General features: G+C 34.7%; 1 long non-coding RNA gene across 1 annotated transcript; it reads right to left on the bottom strand.

Moving 5' to 3' along the window:
• Positions 1-749: 749 nt before the first annotated feature.
• On the bottom strand, positions 750-10,691 carry LOC131857882 (uncharacterized). The gene is made up of 3 exons (XR_009358770.1): positions 10,093-10,691; positions 9,825-9,895; positions 750-1,480 (listed from the first exon to the last, which is right to left on the bottom strand). It is a non-coding gene; the product is annotated as an uncharacterized LOC131857882 (long non-coding RNA).
• Positions 10,692-12,853: the final 2,162 nt, after the last annotated feature.

The raw sequence follows: 12,853 nt of genomic DNA, 5'->3' as shown, positions 1-12,853 counted from the left end.
AAATAGCAAGTTAATTGCAAAAATGTCAACACCTCATTCGTATATCATTATACAACTTTAATATTAAGTAGCTTTATGTATGCACTATAGTCATTATTAGCATATACATATTGGGCACACAAAAAACCCTTAATATGAATTATCATCATATGCGACATACAAATCAATCACATATGACTCATCGATATAAATATCATTCAATCCTAATGCACAAGAGCAAACAATGTACACCACATAAATTCAATTCACAAATGTGATGCAATCATAGCATAAATATTATTTAAACAAGGATGTACCATGCCAAAATGTGTTATGCATACATGTACTCACAATAGCACTCCATACAACTTCAATGAAAATTGGTCCTATTTATCCATCATGGAGAGTGTTATGCACAACTCCATGACATACAAACCATCAACCATTATACGAAATAATAGCAATTTACATTTTATATGAATCAATCACATGTATACGACTTAATGACTTTGCTCACACTTGATGCAGACTTGGCGCACCCTTTATTCAACCCTAAAGTGCACAAGGTCCATGTATGCCATGCATTTTTACCACATGTTACATGTACACACTATTTAACTCAAATAGACAATACATTATACAAATTTAAATTCAATAAATAAATAAACTCTATATTTATGATAAAGTAGACAATTTAAAAGGACTAACTACAATCTATAATCTAACATTCACAAAAAAGGACTAACTACAATCATATTTTACAAGAACAATGTAGCTAAAAACACATAAAATTAAAGTAGATATTCATTTCTAGCTATTTGAAGAAAGTTTTATTAATCATTTTTTTTATTACTATATTATGGTGTAGTTTCAAGTTAATCCACCATCCATGAGAACTATTTGAGAATTATAAAGTTCTATAAGTATTTAATTGGCTATGAGCAAGTAATTTAGTTAACTTTGATTAGTATTTTAAAACGACATATATGGGCATACAAATATATGTCATTTAAATAAATTTTGATGGACATTTTATATTTCAATTGAAATCTAAGCAAATTATTTTTCATATATATACAATTTTTAGTTACCATAAAACTTATTATCATTTAAATAAATTACAACAATCATATTTTTGACTAATTTAAAAAAACAAAAACAAAAATGAAACAAAATAATAGTAGCAGAGAAACAAGAGAAACTCTCAAAGATGTTCATGGCCATCTTTGAGAGTTTTTGGAGGGGTATTTCTACCCCTCCTAAAAAAAAATGATATATCTTTATTGATTATAATTGTTGAGGAATGTTTACAATAAACATAAATAATCAATTTAAATGAAATGTCACATATTTCATACTTCCATTCCACTATTAAACAATATTGTAAGTTGATCCCTTCTTTGAAATCTTCATGTTCAATTTCTATCGCCGTGCACAAATCTTGTAATGAGTTTCTCTGTGTTCAAATTCTCGCTTGTCCAAACCTTGTTTTAAATTGTCTCTATCATGCAAAACAAATTGTAAATTTTACTTCGTACAACTCAATCAGAATTTTGCGTAATGTAAAATTTTCACTGATGCAAACTCAGTTTTCTTTAAATGCAACTTTAAGAGATGGAAAACTTCGAAAGAGTGAATTTTACTTATATAATCTGAATAAAATCATGCACTGAAAATTTTATTATTGTGCAAACTCTCGTTTGATTGTTGTAGAAAATAAATATAAATTCACAGACAGAAAACTTCAAAAGAGTAAATTTTCATTTCATATAATTCATATAAATCACACATTAAAAATTTCACTTAACCCCTAAAATAAATACTCTAAAAAATAATATTCATTAAAAAATGTCATGAAATTTCACTTAACAACTGACAATTGATATTATTTGACTATCAATGAAGGTATGAAAATATCAAATATAAAAGCAAGTGAAATATATTTGAAGATGTAATGAATACTGAAGGACTTCTTTGTGAAGCCTTTGCTAATATGTCTCTGTATACTTTCAACAAAATTCCATTCCGTTATAATTTGCACATTCCATATATCTGGATACTTTGCAAATGCCAAATTAATATTAGGCAGTCATGATATGGGTATACTAGTCAAACATATGCATGTTTAGAAGATGGGTTCTGCAAATTGTATTTTCATTGACTGTATGTTGTAATGTGCCAATCAAAATGGTAGGTGCAGAGCATTGAAGAGCATTGAGGTGCAATTTGTATTCCTCTGCATATTCAACCATTTTATTCAAACAAAAGAGAAACAGGAGATGGAAAAAAAAACTTAAAAATCTATGACCAAGATTCAAAGCAAGAATCTGGTACTGGGCGGAGGCATGACAATGATTATCTAAGCAAATCTATTTTTCACAATTGTGAGATCCTTGGATTACTGGCTACTCAGATTTTGTGTATCACCGACTCAATAAGATGAAGCAGTTTGCATGGAAAACTTGTGATATCTGAGTAGGTTTGTGGTCTGTTTTGGCAAGGACATGACACCTGAGCCCACCAAAAGATTACAAATCCAGAATCATATTCAGTAAAACATATATATAGCTTGTGAGACCTAATCTAGTGCATGCATTACCATATTCCTAAGTTACCGGTTCCGGTTCGGATTCGGGTTCGGATTCGGGTACGGGTTCGCGGATTCGGCAAAAAAAAAAAAAATTTGGGTACGGGTACGGGTTCGTCCGTACATATATATATATATATTTTAATTTTTTTTAATATATATATATATATGTTCAAACTTCAAACATCAAAATTATATATGTTCACAGTTCAAACATACAAATATGAAACATCAAACATACAATGTAACTTTCCCATACAATGATACATAGATGATAACAGATAAATCATAAATCAATAAATCATAAATCCATAATTGCCAATGCCAATAAATATTCTGAATTAATGGCTTGGGTTGGATGCTTCAGATGAAGATGAATATGGAATTTAAATCCCATAGATGGCTTGTAATTTGAATGTTTAACTTTATACTTTATTGTGTCATGACATTTTCACATTTTGAAACTTGAAACTTGAATATTATCTTTTTTGCAAATTATGAATATGATTAAAAATATTGTTTTTTTATTGTTTTTAAATGCTTGCTAACCCGTGGGCCCCGTTTTTGGGAACCCACGGGCTTGGGTTCACCCAGGTCCTCCTGGGTTCGCCCTGGGTCCCACCCGGGTCCTGCCCAGGCGGCTGGGTTCCCTGTGGGTCCTGCCAGGACCCACAGGGAACCCAGCCGCCTGGGCAGGCAGGACCCACAGGGAACCCAGCCGCCTGGGCAGGACCCGGGTGGGACCCAGAGCGAACCGGACCAGGACCAGGACCGGGCACGGACCAGGACCAGGACCCAGCCAAAATAGGGGAGAACCGGTATCTGAGCCATATTCATCTTACTTTTCGTCATCAAATGACAAACCATATAAAAACAAAGAAAAAAAAAACAGTAAAGAAGACATTAGTTAAAACCATGGGGGACATAATAGCCAGTGGATTGTGGAGCTCATCAATTTCCATAATCTCTGCATTTATGCAGAATTCGTAATCATGTTTGGAAGCTGGGTAGAAGCTTCCTTGTTATCAGAAAAAATGGCCAGTTTTCAGGGTACATTGGGACATCATATTGGTAGCAAGGAGGTATGTAAATAGCTACTTATTCATTATCTGCGTCTCCTGCCTGATCCTAGACAATACTGTGATCGTCATATTTAAATCATCTGAGTCTGCAGTTGTTTGGGCAAAGTAGGGAAATGTATACTCCCGGTAAATAAACCTCATTCAAATCTTTACTCCTGATAAATGGGAGGTGCAAACCATTGAGGTGCAATTTGTATTCCTCTGTATAATACTCGTTGAACTCAGACATTTTAATCAACCAAAAGAGAAACAGGGGATGGATAAATAAAATCTTACGAAGCTATGGCTGACCAAGATTCAAAGCAAGCATCAATTTCACTTTAATGAAGACACTTTCACTAATTTTTTGAGAAGTGTTTAGTTTGATGAGGACTGATCAAAGCTATAAGCATAACCTGTGTAGGAAGTCTGCCCTCTCATGACTTAAATTAACCTCTGTCATATTGGCATAGGCAACCATATATAGAGGCAGGTGATTCCTATTGTTTCATTTTAGCAACCGAAAAAACTTGTGGACAGGAAAGGGATTTTTCTGTAACATGGTGAACAGATAGTAACTTGGAAGAACATAACTAAAAACTGCCCCTTTAGGCAGCTGATCGCAATTTTAACTGATGGTATCATTTAGAGGATTTATTGAACTTATCTATCCAATAATTGTATGGCTCCTCCCTCCCTAGCTCACTGTATGTTGGCATTAAGCAGAATTTATCCGTTGTCCTGATACGTGTTTACATATTGTGAGGATAACTTTGATCCTGATACTTGTTTACATATTGTAAGGATAAATTTGATCCTAAAGCTACTTCTGGGATATACAAAAAGTGCAGATATATATATCTGTAAATCGGCTGAGTTAGGAGGCGTAAGGCTGTTTATTTGATATCTCTCTCATGTGACTTGAAAGGTTTTCCATTGGGCTTCCGTCATGATAGTACAATAAACAAGTAGAGGAGAGAGAATCTTGCTGCCTTAAGTTGCTTGAAGAGGGAAATGCTTCAGTAGGATTTCCATTAGTTAGTAACAGAAAATAGAATGTTTGCTACCAATCACCTATTTGAGGATGCATCTTGGGATACTCCACACTCCGAGTAAAGGTAAAAGTAGTATGGAGATCAGGCTAAGTGGTCCATACTTAAGCAGTTCCAAACATATTTTCCACATTTTCAACAAGATGAAATCGGAATGACTTCTCTTCAAGAAAAGGCAAAAATGATCCAAGAACATCAAGATTAGATTCTCAATCCGTTTTAAAGTTCATAGGAATTTCAGAATCCATTTTTGAGTCCACATGGATTTCAGTCGATCATTGATTCATCCCAGTATTATATTTGGGATGCTAAAAGAAAGATAATCATTATTATTCAGCAATTCCAGCAAATAAAAAAACCCTTAATTGTCATCATCTTGCTAGATTGGATTTCCAAAGATTAGATTCTCAATCCATTTTGAAGTTCATAGGAATTTCAGAATCCATTTTTGAGTCCACAAGGATTTCAGTCGATCATTGACTCATCACAGTATTATATTCGGGATGCTAAAAGAAAGATAATCATTATTATTCAGCAATTACAGCAGATTAAAGAACCCTTAATTGTAGTCATCTTGCTCGATTAGATTTCCAAAGGAAATTATTTTCTTGTTGGTCATACGGCTGAGGCTCTATTCATCTTTTAGTTGCATGCCCAGAATATGAAATTACAAGTGAGTACAACTGCTTACAGTCATGGCAAAATATGATTTAGGTAGCCATCTTACACAGGTGGATTTCTTATATTACGGTTTGCCAAGTGAGATCCATTCCTCTTTGTTTAAACTTGAATATTTAAAACCACAGATATCAGTTAAATTCGTTGGCCAAAGATCTCTTCCAATGTTGAAGAGTTGATTTCCATTCCTGTTTGGGAATCATTAACATATTCAGCGTTTCTCCATCTTGCAAAAGATGTTGCAATAGTAACTAAAACTGTAGAGTTCACAACTACATATTTTCTTAGGCAACTAGGTTTTTTTGAGTGTTGAGATAGTGTACGGCAACTAGGATCTTTTGAGTGTTGAGATAGTGTACGGTGTGCCATGTTACCAAATGTGCTGACTCCAACTTGTAGGCTTTTGTTCACGAGGTCATGGAGTATGTGGAGTTGGACAACTTAAGGTATGCATTGGTAGGGCTACAAGGCATTTATTCATCAGGTCATGGAGAATGTGGAGTTGGACAACTAACAGATGCATAATGTCACTGGATTATTAACTGAACAGAAAAAAGGTGTCAATTGCTGTAGAGCTTGTTGCAAATCCCTCTATAATTTGCATGATGAACCCATTTCTGGACTACAAGAGCTGTTGCAGTTATCGAGCGAACTGTCTGTCATATTGTTGATACTGGAAGAACTGTTGTCTGTACCATTCATCAGCCTAGCATTGACATCTTTGAAGTATTCGATGAGGTAAGAGAATATCTTAGTTGAGACTATCTGATATCGTTAGTTTCAGTGACTGATACTGATTTCTACCTATGATGGCTTCAGTTACTTTTTAATGAAAAAAGGAAAAATCATTTACAATGGACCACTAGGCCACAACTTTCACAAGATTGTGGAATATTTTGAGGTCAGGATTTGTAGATGAGACATCACAACAAGAACTCTATTAGACAAGAAAGGTTCTAGAAGGAATAAACATTTCTTACTTTCAGAATTGTGAACTGCAGGCTATTCCAGAAGTAACAAAGATCAAGGATAAATATAACCCTACATGGATGCTAGAAGCTAGCTCTGATTTTGCTGAAGTTCGTCTAGGGATAGACTTTGCAGAGCACTACAGAAACTTATCTCGCTATAAGTTGAATATTTTAACTTCAAGACCATTCTGCAGATAAAATGTCAAATTGAGCTCAATACAAATGAAGACGATAACCAGTGTACAACAATTTTTTTAGATTGTGTTATTTATTGGCTATGCAGGCAGAACAAAGCATTGATTAAAAAAGCTCAACAGTCCACCTCCACAAGGAAAGGGACTTTACTTTCCAACCAACTATTCACAGTCATCCATTGGGCAATTTAAGTCCTGTTTGTGGAAGCAATGTGGATTAATTCAGGGATTATAAAAAGCTCATGCCTACTATAGCTTTAGATTCTTCTTTACACTTCTTTGTGCTTTACTCTTTGGAACAATATTTTGGAACGTTGGCACAAAATGGTGTGTACTTCAATTCAGGACAGCTTACTTTCCAAAATTTTCAGCTGCACCGACTACCAAAATATCAAGTGGCTTATTTTTTTGCTCTAAGTGAGAACGCCTACATAAACTTCTGATCAACTTATCAACTAAAAAGTAGTTTTGTTGGGCATCAGGAGCAACAACACAGATCTTTTTATTGTTGTGGGTACCTTATATGGAGCTGCAATATTCCTAGGGATCACTAACTATTCAACTGTGCAGCCTGTCATTGCAGTGGAGAGAACTGTGTTCTACAGAGAAAGGGCTGCATGCCTATACTCTACAATGCCCTATACTCTTGGTCAGGTTAGTTCCCTTTCTTAGCAGGCCATTTTGTTCTATGGATCAAAATGTCTTGTTACATACAAAGCACCATATAGGCCCATAGCCAATTGATTTTAGAATCCATGTAAATCCATGGTTGATGAGCTATCTTCTTCCAGTTATCATGTTTCTGCAGGTAAAGAGGATGACTTTGCCTTTATGGATAGTTTACTTGTGTTGATATGTGTGTGGGTTTCCAGCCTCACCATAAAGTGAATGTTGGAGATACACCATAGCAGTAAAACTTGGCAAATATCTGTTAGAACAAATCTTAACTCTGATTTTTTCTCTTTGCATAATATGGTGGTTGAGCTCCCATATATTCTCGACCAAACAATCATGTGCAGATTTATTGTTTATAGGCTAGTCAGCTTCGAGTGGACAGTTAAGAATCCATGTAAATCCATGGTTGATGAGCTATCTTCTTCCAGTTATCATGTTTCTGCAGGTAAAGAGGATGACTTTGGCTTTATGGACAGTTTACTTGTGTTGATATGTGTGTGGGTTTTCAGCCTCACCATAAAGTGAATGTTGGAGATACACCATAGCAGTAAAACTTGGCAAATATCTGTTAGAACAAATCTTAACTCTGATTTTTTCTCTTTGCATAATATGGTGATTGAGCTCCCATATATTCTCGACCAAACAATCATGTGCAGATTTATTATTTATAGGCTAGTCAGCTTCGAGTGGACAGTTAAGAAGTTTTCTTAGAAGTTTGCTTGGTTCTTCTTTGTGAAGTACATGGCATTACTGTACTTCACAAAGATGGCAGTCTCAATCACACCAAACCACCAAGTAGTCTCAATCTCTTCTCAGGATTATTAATTCCTAAACCAATATGTAATTCCCTTTTGATATTGGAAAGCTGAAGAGACTTATTTATCTAAACTTGAGTAACTGGAAATTCCCCAAACTTCAGCAAATTTTACAAATTATGTTTAGTGAAGGAGTAGACAGGTAGCTCAAGGAAACAAAGCATGGTACGACATGTGAGAAGTTGGGGGATGCACAAGAAAAACTAGGCATGTTCTTGGAGCGTATGTCTTTATAATTGGATTTAAATTGCAAAATATTTACAAATTACAGCAACAATTACACAACAAAATTTATAAATAAAGTTTCCCCATGTAAACTGCACTATTCTTCCAGGGGAAATTCAACCTTCAGAACATAAACATAATTCTGCTAACAGCTATATGAAAGTTTTCCATTGAATGATGGTGGTGCACCAACATAACATCATGTTGATGATAACACTTTAATAGCTCTCTCAAATATCACTTAGATCCATCCAGTACATCTATATTATTTGACTGAGACAACACAGGGCATCATATCTCCTCTTGATTAAAAAAAAGAGAGAAATGGGTGTTCCTTCCAGTCATTAGAAAGGAGGAAATAATGAGGGAAATTAATCATTTGAGAAAAAATGAAATACTAAAACTCAAATAGAGAAGACCATGGCCCCTTCTTGGAAAAACAATTGAGTAGTTATTAAAAAGTTTCTGGTCAAGAGGAATAAAAAACTAGAGCTATGGGAGAAAATTCAGCCTGAGGCAGCATGATATTATATAGTCATAAGCATCCCTACCATTCGCCAGTATCGATTTATGTTAATGGTGGAAACCCATCCCATCTTATGGGGTATACATTTCATCTAGGAATCATATATATTGACGACCTTAGCAAGTTACAAAGAAGCCAGCTACCAAAACAATTTACCACCAGATTGACCACTACAAAGGAATCTTGAGAATGAATGCTAATACAATAAGCAAGAAAGGCCATTTGTAATAGTTTAGTTAGGGTGTGTGTTATAGGGAAAACAGTATCGAAAATTGCTAGGAAACTTGCAAGGTAGCTTCATTATTGTCCAACAAATGTAGATCAATTTCAATAGGATCTCCAAGGGAAGCCTAGGGAAAACAGGGACCGGATTCATTATTAGAAATAGCAATGTTAAAATGATTATCGCCTCATGAATGTTCATATCATATAGCACTAACACAGGTAAAAGCCTAGGCATCAATGAAAGGCCTCAAATTATCATCTCTGCTTGATAAAGTTGCAATCCCAATTTTTGAAAACTAAACAGCGATCTTAGAAAAACCTAGGGGGATTGCATCAAAGTTTCAGCTCATCAGCTTCTCACATTGCTAGCATGACACCAGCAAACCACCTTAGCGGCTCCAGGGTAAATCAGATTTCATTCTACAATTACCCAACAAGATTTCAGAGCCACGGGTTTGCAAGTTGGGTGCAAAATCTAACCAAACTGGAGCACCTATTTCTAAGTGCAATGGACATCTGTCCAAAGGAAACATCCAGCGAATGGGGTTAAATTATTACTTCTCTTGCCAATTTAATTGTGTAAACCCTTGAGTTCTATAAAGCCCTATTTATTATATAATAAGATTTTACATCATAGTAGGGCATCAATGGAATAGAGTGACCCTATTTGGGAAGGCTTATTTAACAGAGAAGTTAAAAATATAAATCAAACTAGTAAGTACTGGCTCATTTAACAGAGGAAAAATCTATTTAAATTTATAAAGAACAGAATCATAATAGGTTCTACAAAATAGCTAAATTCTGAAAAAGAAGTCATCTGGACTCATGAGACATACCTGATTGATCACAACCAGCTCACTGTCAAGCCCTTTTAGCCATGAACCGAGAGTTTCATCGCACGTTGGGTCTGTAAATCAGAACAAAGAACGTTAAAAACAAAAGAGGGACGGGATGGGATAAAGAAAAACCAACAAAATTATGGCTGACCAACATTTAAAGATAGCAGGGAAACTATGCCTTACTACATGAAAGGAAAATGTTTAGTGAAAGAAAAATGATTAGTAAATTGAGAAAGAGGAGAGAGCTAACAAACTTCTAACACACCTTAGTTTAAATCTTTCAAAAGAGATAAACCATTCTGTAAGCACCTTCTGTCCAATAACCCAACATTCCAATACAAATTCAAAGCTCATTCCCACTGCCGGTTCCTACCACAAATCCTCTCCCTACCACAAATTCTCTCTCCCTCTCTTGCCCTTATTTTATAGGCCATGGCTTCAAATGTATGAATCTCAGTCCCACTGCCAGTCCCTACCATAAATTCTCTCCCTCTCTCGCCCTAATTTATAGACCAGGGCTTCAAATATGTGAATCTCAGTCCCACTGCCAGTCCCTACCACAAATCCTCTTACCCTCTCTCGCCCAACACTCCTATGCAAATGCAAAGCTCAGTCCCACTACCAGTTCGTACCACAAATCCTCTCCCTACAACAATTCCTCTCTCCCTATCTTGCCCTAATTTTATAGACCATGGCTTCAAATGTATGAATCTCCAACGGCTAGTCCAGCTGGCCTTAGGCTCTTCTAACGTTCAAGCGGATTCTAAAAAAAAATTAGCTCTCTCTGAACAAATTCTCTTGCCCTGATTTTATAGACATGCATGAATCTCCCAACGGCTAGGCTCCAATGTTCCAACGGCAAGCTCTTCCAACGTTCAAGCCGATTCTACAAAATTTATTAAAGTTGTGTGTTTTTTTAATTTTCATAATTTAGTTACAAGTGACTTGGAAAAATTAAGATTTAGTTCTAGAACTAAAATATTAATTAGTTGGGGTTAGTTTCTTATGAGTAGTTTGGAGATTTTGAAAAGTTATAAAAATATAATGTAATATAAGCATTTGAATAATATATTGTAAAATTTTGAACTAATCAATATTTGTGTTTTTTGTTGTATAAATTTAGATCATCTTGACATTTTTTTATATGCTAGAAGAATATTGGGAAGGAAATCTTATGATAATGACACATGAGGATGTGTTTCTTAGAACTGAACACTAAGAGGCTTTGGCAAAGAGGTGTGTAAAACAAGTGTTGGAGATTTTTTATGTTTAAGTCTAAATATATGTTGCTTGAATATTCAACATCAAAATTTGTAATTTTATTGAATATGGGCATGTTAGTCAGTTTTATAGTTTGTCAAATCATAGAGGAGGGCACAAGAAGCTGGTGGGTTAAGGGAATAATTGTGCAACATTCATGAAAAGGGGAAATAGACATGAAAGATTAAAGCAAAATATTATGTGAATGTTTTGAGTGATTTATTCATTAGGGTGACTACACATGGAAATTAATTGCATAGCATTGACTCCTCCATTGGTGTCATGTCTAATATCTATTGCTTCATTTGACTATCTTACAATAAGTGATTTTGAAACCATTTAATGGTTTTTCATATGTCTAGGGTATTATCTTTAAAGAAATAAGTGTTGAGTTAAACGTATTTCTATCATTTGTTCTAGGATTGAGACTCATAAGAAAAGGTGAATGTAACTCAAGCCAATTAAAAAAAGAGGCTAGCTAGCCACATAACTATATTGTTCAAAGGTGGGCTAGGGACCTAACTCAATTAGTGAGAGCTTCATGTGGTAAGCACGAGGTGACAAGGTCTAGTTTTCCCCTAGCCCATGTGGAACCAAAGGGTGTTGTGTCAAAGTCCCCAGTCATGGTAAAAAATTTACCCAGGCAACACATTGTAGTTCATAAGGGGGCTACCTAATTCCTGTAGTCTTTCAAATAAACTCTATTGTTCAAAGGTGTGCAAGAATTCATCTCTATCACCAATACAAAATAATTAACCAATGACATATTATAATGGAAATCTCCTATCTTGTTAGATGTCAATGGTTTGATACCTACAAAGATCCTTATGATAATTTATTTATTTATTTGATTAATAAGAAGAAATCTCACAATACAACTGGAAGTTAAATTTTTATATAATATTTTGAAGAAATGTCAAAAGGAACTTTTGCTAAAATTAAAATTAAATTCTTTGAAGTGATAAAGTTAATGTGTTTTAAAATCAAAATAAGGTGTTACAAATATTTCTCTATGTTTATATGACATTGTAAAAGATGCATTACTCATAAAAATCAACACCTTCAAATTCGATAATATTTTGTAATGTCACTAAATATTTGTATTCTCTAAGCCATCCATTTTATTTTTCATAAAGATATAATTAGAGACTCGCATGCTTGTACTATTAGAGAATCTAATGAGACATAGTGGAGGTGAAGCTTGGAGGAATACTATAATCTTAAGCTACCTTCTCACTTAGAGATGATACCTTGCATCAGAAGCACATGTGTTTTGTGTGTCCTTTGATAGATTAAGGGGGGTCTTGGAAGTGTTCTACTTTATGTGTCCCTTCATGAAGCAAAGGGGATCTTGATAGTTCTATGATTTGCAGACAGTTTAAGTGATTTGTACCTATTAATAGTCAAGTATTTCTCAATTCATAAACTTTCATGTGTTTATTTATGGATAATTAAATGTGTATCAATCCAATAAGAAAAGAGTGTTTTATGGATTGTGGAATAAGTCTTGATTCATAGATGGTGTTTTAGTTGGTTGATATTTTTTCTTGTGTATTATTGTGTCTTAATTCACAAGAAGGGTGGTACACTTTTGAATAGTCAAGTATGTCTAGAAATTCATAAGAAGGGTGGTACACTTGCGAGTAGTTGAGCCACACTATAAGTACCTAGGGATCTTAGTTTGGACTATCTGTAGTACCCCTCCCTCGATCAAACTATTTTTGATACTTTTTTTTACCATGGTTGACTTTTCAGTGGTTTTTGTG

This window comes from Cryptomeria japonica, chromosome 8 (genome assembly GCF_030272615.1).
Source record: "Cryptomeria japonica chromosome 8, Sugi_1.0, whole genome shotgun sequence".
In the NCBI taxonomy this organism is placed as follows: domain Eukaryota; kingdom Viridiplantae; phylum Streptophyta; class Pinopsida; order Cupressales; family Cupressaceae; genus Cryptomeria; species Cryptomeria japonica.
The sequence above is the reverse complement of the archived record's forward strand: the minus strand, read 5'-3'. Positions and strand labels throughout refer to the sequence as shown.